The sequence below is a fragment of the Cebus imitator genome, unplaced genomic scaffold (genome assembly GCF_001604975.1).
Source record: "Cebus imitator isolate Cc_AM_T3 unplaced genomic scaffold, Cebus_imitator-1.0 Scaffold79, whole genome shotgun sequence".
Taxonomy (NCBI): Eukaryota; Metazoa; Chordata; class Mammalia; order Primates; family Cebidae; genus Cebus; species Cebus imitator.
In genome coordinates, this window is record NW_016107394.1 from 7,775,349 (window position 1) to 7,783,197 (window position 7,849).

Here is a 7,849-nt window from a genome sequence, read left to right on the forward strand (position 1 = left end):
AGATCAAAGACAATTACCAACCGGAGGCAGAGATTATTTGGGATTGTTTGGGAATTCATCATGCTGTGGACACGGCATCCAGTGCATTCTGCACACACTTGGACTGAGCAAGGCATCTTCTGGTTTAGGTGGACTTGGCTGTCCACAGCAGCTGAAGTTCCAGTTGGAATTATTTCAGAATACTAAGTGTATTTATCACATGGAGATTTTAATCCACATTTGAGTCTGCTTCATTCAAGACTTTCTAAGCCATTTTCAACTCACTACTGAGATTATTGCAAACAATTTGTGGGCCTTACACTTTTTCGCTTATGTACTCACCAGAAGAATTTTGAAAAGCTCTGTATTCCCTTGCCCATTTTTAACTTAACATTAAAACATAAAGCTTTTGCAGATTTACAACAAAAAAATTCATTCAAAAGTGGGCAAAGGACATGGATAGACACTTTTCAAAAGAAAACATATATGACGCCAACAAACATATGAAAAAATGCTCATCATTACTGGTCATTAAAGAAATGCAAATCAAAACCACATTGAGATACCATCTCAAGCCAGTTAGAATGGCGATCATTAAAAAAAACCTGGAGACAACAGATCCTGGAGAGGATGTGGAGAAATAGGAACACTTTTACACTGTTGGTGGGAGTGTAAATTAGTTTACCATTGTGGAAGACAGCGTGGCGATTTTTCAAGCATCTAGAAATAGAAATTCCATTTGACCCAGCAATTCCATTACTGGGTATATATCCAAAGGATTATAAATCGTTCTATTGTAAAGACACCTGCACATGTGTGTTCATTGTGGCACTGTTTACAATAGCAAAGACCTGCAACCAACCCAAATGCCCATCAATGATAGACTGGACAAAGAAAATATGGCACACATACACCATGGAATACTATGCAGCCATAAAAAACGATGAGTTCGTGTCCTTTGTAGGGACATGGATGAATCTGGAAACAATCATTCTCAGCAAACTGACACAAGAACGGAAAACCAAACACCACGTGTTCTCACTCATAGGCGGGTGTTGAACAATGAGAACATATGAACACAGGGAGGAGAACATCACACACTGGAGTATGTTAAGGGGTGGGGAGCTAGGGGAGGGAAGGAGGCAGGGAGATTGGGGAGGGATAACACTGGGAGAAATTCCTGATGTAGGTGACAGGGGGATGGAAACAGCAAACCACCATGGCATGAGTGTACCTATGCAAAAATCCTGCAAGATCTGCGCATGTACCCCAGAACTTAAAGTACAATTTAAAAAAAAAAAAGGCTTTTGTACATGTCAAGAATCTACAAAATATAAACATAGATATTTTGGGGAAAAATTGATAGAGCACTCTTTTGAATGTATTTGATGGATCCTAATACCATAGTCATTTGAAATACATGACCATCCATGAAGTAATTAATGTCAGGCCATCTTTAATAACTGAAAATATTTTATCATTGCCTTTTGTCATTGAACATTTATTACTTTTAAAACATCATTCCCCTAGAGAATGTTAATACGTGTTTATACTGGGCATCTTTTATGATCTCTCTGTCATATATCTGAAACAAACACATATTATAAATTGAAATCTATTTTTTTCTCTGGGATCATAAGGCTCTAAGTGTTAAAAAAACAAACAAAAAAAATTCCTCTTTGGCCAGGCGCAGCAGCTCACACCTGTAATACCAGCACTTTGGGAGGCCAAGGCAGGTGGATCATCTGAAGTCAGGAGTTTGAGACCAGCCTGGCCAACATGGTGAAATCCCATCTCTCCTAAAAATACAAAAATGAGCCAGGTGTGGCAGTACACGCCTGCAGTCCCAGCTACTTGGGAGGCTGAGGCACAAGAATCGCTTGAACCTGGGAGACAGAGGTTGCAGTGAGTCAAGATTATGCCACTGCACTCAAGCCTGGGTGACAGAGTGAGACTCCATCTTAAAAAAAAAGAATTCCTCTTTGATTACATTATCATTGATATTGTTTTTATTACTCTTAAAACATAATTGGTCAAAACAATATAAAAATATTGTAAATGTTAATAATTTTATTACAAATACAGTTTTAAGGGGGTTGCAGCTTAGATTTTAAGCAAGTTTTTCAAGTGTACATTCATGAATATTACTATGGCTATGTATGTTAGGGTTCAGCACAGATTCTGTTCCTTTTTTTCATTTCTACAGATTATAAATGCTGTAAACCCTATTTCACAGAAATAAGTAGATAAGTAGATAGGCCCAGAAGAAACATTATTATGGCAATTTTTTCACAATTTTAAAAATATGTTTTATATTCCAAAAGTCATTTAGTGATCTTGAATCAAAATTTGTAATTATCAGTAAACAACTCCATTTTGCTGAAATTGGTGATTTAGAAACCATTGAGCTTTTGATACACAGATAAGATCAACAGAGTTAGCAAATTAAAACAGAGAACATCTAGTTAAATTTCTATTTAATATAAACAATGAATATATTTCTAGTATAAGAATATACAATATTTGGTACCTACCTATACTAATAAATTATTCATTAGTTATCTGAAATTTAGATTCAATTTAGTGTCCTGTATTTTACCTAGCAACCCTATACTCAGATATTAGAGTCATTCATTTTCTCAACACTAATGCTGATCGATTATTCCAAATCATCCAGGTTTCAACACCCAGAGAAACACAACATTTTAAAACTCATGATAGGTGAGAGGTGAGCCTGTCTTTTAAGGGAAGACAGAGAACCATCGTAAAAAAGGGAGGTAAGAAGACAAAACAAGCCTGGCAACTTTGACAGCTCTTGTTTTCAAGCAGATCAGTTTTAGGAGAAACTACACATGGAAGTTGAGAGTCAGGCTATTAATTCTTTCAAACTATTTGAGCTCCCACCTACCTGTTGGTAGGTCTTTGTAAACACCCAGGGGCACACTTGCCCCAATTTAAAGACCATGGCTGGCCAGGCACAGTGGCTCACACCTATAATCCCAGCACTTTGGGAGGCTGAGGCAGGAGGATCACTTGAGGTCAGGAGTTTGAGACCAGCCTGGTCAACATGGCAAAACCCTGTCTCTATTAAAAATCCAAAAATTAGCTGAGTGTGGTGTCGGGCGTCTGTAATCCCAGCTACTCTGGAGGTTGAGGCAGGAGAATCACTTGAACCCAGGAGGTGGAGGTTGCAGTGAGCTGAGATTTTGCTACTGCACTCCAGCTTGGGAGACAGAGCAAGACTCCATCTCAAAAAAATAAAAATAAAAATAAAAATAAAGACCATGGCTTAAGAAATCCCTGAACTGACTGAGTCCCATGTTCTTCAAACTGGTTATGAGAACTAGGGTCAGAACTACTAGGCTGAAAGCAAATTAACATGTCTCCTTTGCAATATTTTGCACAATTAAAAAAATTATTTCCCTAGATAAATGTGTATGTATTTGTTCACTGCATTATTCTAGTACTAGTAGAGTGTCTGCTCATAGTAGATGCTCAGTAAACCTGTGTTTACTGACTAACAAAAATGGAGCCAATCTATCCAAACTATCCACTTGGGCTTTCTCTATTCTAAATGTGCATCCACATTTTTAATGGTGTAACATACCTTGAATTCTCTTTCTAACCCTTTGTATATCTCACCTACTATATAACAAAAGCTCCTCTTTTCCTTTCAGCATCCAGCTGTTATCCTTGAGCAGGGGCCATGCTAATCTTCTCAGAATGGTTCCAATTTTAGTATATGTGCTGGCAAGGCAAGCACGGCCTAAATATATTTTCTTTCCAAATTGTCTTTTATTTTCTTCCAAGCCAGTGGATTCCAAGCTCCACGTACTCTTTTCATGACAGAAATACATCAGGAAACCTTTGAAAAAAGTGACAAGGTAGAGATACACTGTATAGCCGTTACTATCTTCAGTTTTCTAGGTTTGTTTGTGGTTTTTTTTTTTTTTTTTGGTTTATTTTTTTTTTTTTTTGAGACCAATCCTTGTTCTGTCACGCAGGCTGAAATGCAGTGGCATGATCCCAGCTCCCTGTAACCTCAACCAACTGGGTTCAATTGATCCTTCTACCTCAGCCTCCTGAGTTGCTGGGACTACAGTCACAAGCTACCACACTTGGCTAATTTTTGTATCTTTTATAGAGACACAGTCTCGCTATGTTGCCCCAGCTGGTCTTAAACTTCTGGGCTCAAGTGATCTGTCTGCCTTGACCTCCCAAAGTGCTGGGATTACAGACATGAGCCTCCACACTTGTCCTCTTGGCTTTCCAGTTTTCTTCTACAGTCAGTGTATGAGCAAGGGATGAGTGAGAGGGTTTTTCACTCCATTCCTGGCTCAGAACTCTGACAATTCCTGATAGCAGTATGCTCTCATATCCTATTATTAATAATTTCAACTTAGAGGTATTTTTCCTTTGGGGGAATTATTATTAAAAATATTTTTTCTCTGGAGGGAATTTCACATAATGTTGCAACAACTGTAGTTCTAGCCTAACGCTTTTTCACTGTAAGTTTTTAGATTTTTATGTATAAAGAAACCCAGGAATCTAGAACTGAAAGTGAAAGTGAAATCTAACAGAACACAGTGTTCTGATTCCAAAGTAAATCTGAGAGTCCTTGTAAATGCTGAGAATTTCCTGGTCTGTTGAAAACTTTATAATATCTTGCAAATAAAATAAAATTAGACCAGTCTTGAATAAGTGCTAAAGAAGATCAAATTTACAAAGAAACCTTCTTAAATGTTAACTTTTAGTCAATATGATGAGGTTTACCCCTCATAAATGGTGGCTTACTTTATTTTATATGATAGTACTCTAATAAAATATAATTTATAACATGTAAAGTACACAGATCTTAAAAGTTTATAGCTTTATGATTTTTGACAAATGCACTCAGTTAACCATCAACGAGATCAAGATCAAGGACATCTTCCATTACGTCAGAAAATTCTTTCATGACCTTTTTCAGTCCGTACCAAGCTATAATGCCCCAGCCACCCCTCCCTCTCCCACAATCACTATTATGATTTATCACCCTAGATCTGATTTGTCTGTCCTTGAACTTCATACAAATGGAATCATATGATGTGTACTCATACTAGCTTCCTTTACTCAACATATTTCTTAGTTTCATCGATATTGTAGTGTGTATCAGTAATTTGTTCTTTTTATTGCATAGTAGTATTCCACTGTACAAATATACCATATTTTGTTTGTTTCTTTCTTTTTTTCTGAGACGGAGTTTTGTTCTTGTTGCCCAGGCTGGAGTGCAGTGGCATGATCTCAGCTCACTGCAACCTCTACCTCCCAGGTTCAAGTGATTCTCCTGCCTTTGCTCACTGCAGCCTCTACCTCCTGGGTTCAAGCGATTCTCCTGCCTCAGCCTCCTGAGTAGCTGGGATTACAAGTGTACAACACCATGCCCAGCTAATTTTTGCATTTTTTAGCAGAGACGCGGTTTCATTATGTTGGCCAGGCTGGTCTTGAACTCCTGACCTCAGGTGATCCGCCCGCCTTGGCCTCCCAAAGTGCAGGGATTACAGACGTGAGCCACTGTGCCGGGCCTACCATAGTTTCTTCATCCGTTTTCCTACTGTTATACATTTGGGTTATTATCTGGTTCAATCTCTTGTGAAAAGAACCTATAAACTTTTTTCTTTTTTTGAGACAGAGTCTCACTTTGTTGCCCAGGGTGGAGTGCAGTGGCGCCATTTCAGCTCACTGTAACCTCCACCTCCCAGGTTCAAGTGATTCTCCTGCCTGAGCCTCCTGAGTATCTGGGAGTACAGGCACATGCCACCACGCCCAGCTAATTTTTTGTATTTTTAGTAGAGATGGGGTTTCACCATGTTGCCCAGGCTGGTCTTGAAATTCTGAGCTCAAGTGATCTGCCCACCTTGGTCTCCCAATATGCTAGGATGACAGACATGAGCCACCATGCCCAGCCCAGAACCTATAAACATTTTAGGTTTTTTTTTTTCTTTAATGATGTAGATGAGGTCTCACTATGTTTTCCAGGCTGGTCTCAAACATCCGAGCTCGCCTTCAAGTGGTCCTCCCACCTCAGCCTCCCAAAGTGCTGGGATTACAGGTATGAGTCACTGTGCCCAGCCCATTTTCCCATTTTAGTTCCTTTCTTTTTTTCTTTTTCCTTTTTTTTTTTTTTTTTTTTTTTTTTTTTTTTTTTTTTTTTTTTTTTTTTTTTTTTTTTTTGAACCCTATGAATTCATTTCTGTTGGATAAATACCTGGATATGGAATTGCCATTGGGTAAGTGTATGTTTTAATTTATTAGAAACTGCCAAAAGTTTTACAAAGTCTTTGCGCCATTTTACACTCCCACCAGCCGTGTATAAGAGTTCTAGCTGCTACACATCTTTCCCAAGGAAATATGAGCCTTTTTAAGTTTAGCTCTTCTTTTGGATATATGGTAGCATCCCATTATGTTTTTAATTTTTCTGTCCCTAGTGAATAATGATGTTGACTATATTTCATATGTTTCTTAACAATTTAGATATCATCTTTTGTGAGGTGCCTGTCCAAATCTTCCTTCAATTTTTAAATTGAATTGCTGGACTTAAGGGAATTCTTTATATACTCTGGATATGAGTCTTGTCATTGACACGTGCATTGTGAATATTTTCTCCCCATTTGTGGCTTGCCTACCCTTTATTAAGTTTCTTTTGATGAGTAGAATATTTTAATTCTATGAAGTCCAACTTATAATTTTTTATGCATAGTGTGTTTTATATCCTGTTTAAGAACCCTTTGCCTACCCTAAGATCACAAATATTTTCTTCTATATTTTCTTGTAGCTTTGTGATACTGACTTTTATATTTAGGACTATTGAACTGGAAAAGTTCCCTTGTCCCTCTCGCAGGGCATGCAATGGGGGAATGGCTCACTTCTTCAGTGTCCCCTGCTCCAGCCTCTTGGGGAGCATACAGATAGGCAGGTTGTGGGCTTTGATCCCACAGCGTGTCTAGGGGTGAATGTTTACAGCTGAAGCCCCAATGAGTGTGTGTTACAGGGTGCTCTTTTAATTTAGCTGTCTGTAGGCAGCTTGTGTTAGCTCAATTAGACCCCTGCCTTATCTCCAGGAAAGCGGGCTTTCTGTACCCCAAGGGTTCTTGCCTTGGTGTACCAAAACAATCGGATCACACATGGGCTTGGAGAATGAGTGCAAGGTTTTATTGAGTAGAAGTAGCTGTCAGCAGATGGGGGAGCCAGAAGGGAGATGGTTTTCCCCTGGAGTCAGACAGCCCCGCGCCAGCCTGGGCTTTCCTCTGACTGCCCCAGCCAAACTTTGCGTTGTTCTGTGGTCAGTGGCCTGACAGCCTGCTGGTGTGCTCCTATGCCAGTGCGCTCCTCTGTGCCCCTCTCCATGTCCAGCCACCTGTATGTCTGCCTGCTAGAGTCTTGGTAGGGGAGGGCGGCCAGTTTTATAGGCACAGGATGGGGACATGGCAGGCCAGGGTGGTCTTGGGAAATGCAACATTTGGGCAGAAAAACAAAAATGCCTGTCCTCACCTAGGTCTGTGGGCACAGGCCAGGGGATGGAGCCCTGGCCAGGGATCATGCCCTCCCTAGCACTTCCCTTCCACTTCACTATCATGTATCTCAAATTAATTTTTCACATGTGGTATCAGATGAGGGTCAAAGTTTATTTTTTCTCTAAACATTGTCCTAACACAATTTATTAAAAAGATTCATTTCCCCTTGAATTGCTTTAGTGACTTTCTCAAAAATCAACTGAATATATACATGAAGGTCTGTTTGTGGACTCTGTCTTGTTAATCTATTTGTCTATCCTTATGCTAATATCATAATGTCTTGATTACTGTATCTTTATAGTAAATATTGATATCAG

At 39.2% G+C, this 7,849-nt stretch overlaps 1 non-coding gene across 1 annotated transcript; it reads right to left on the bottom strand.

Annotated features, from left to right (window-relative positions):
- Positions 1 to 3,634: 3,634 nt before the first annotated feature.
- Positions 3,635 to 3,742, bottom strand: LOC119471955. Its single transcript, XR_005201057.1, has one exon. It is a non-coding gene; the product is annotated as a U6 spliceosomal RNA (small nuclear RNA).
- Positions 3,743 to 7,849: the final 4,107 nt, after the last annotated feature.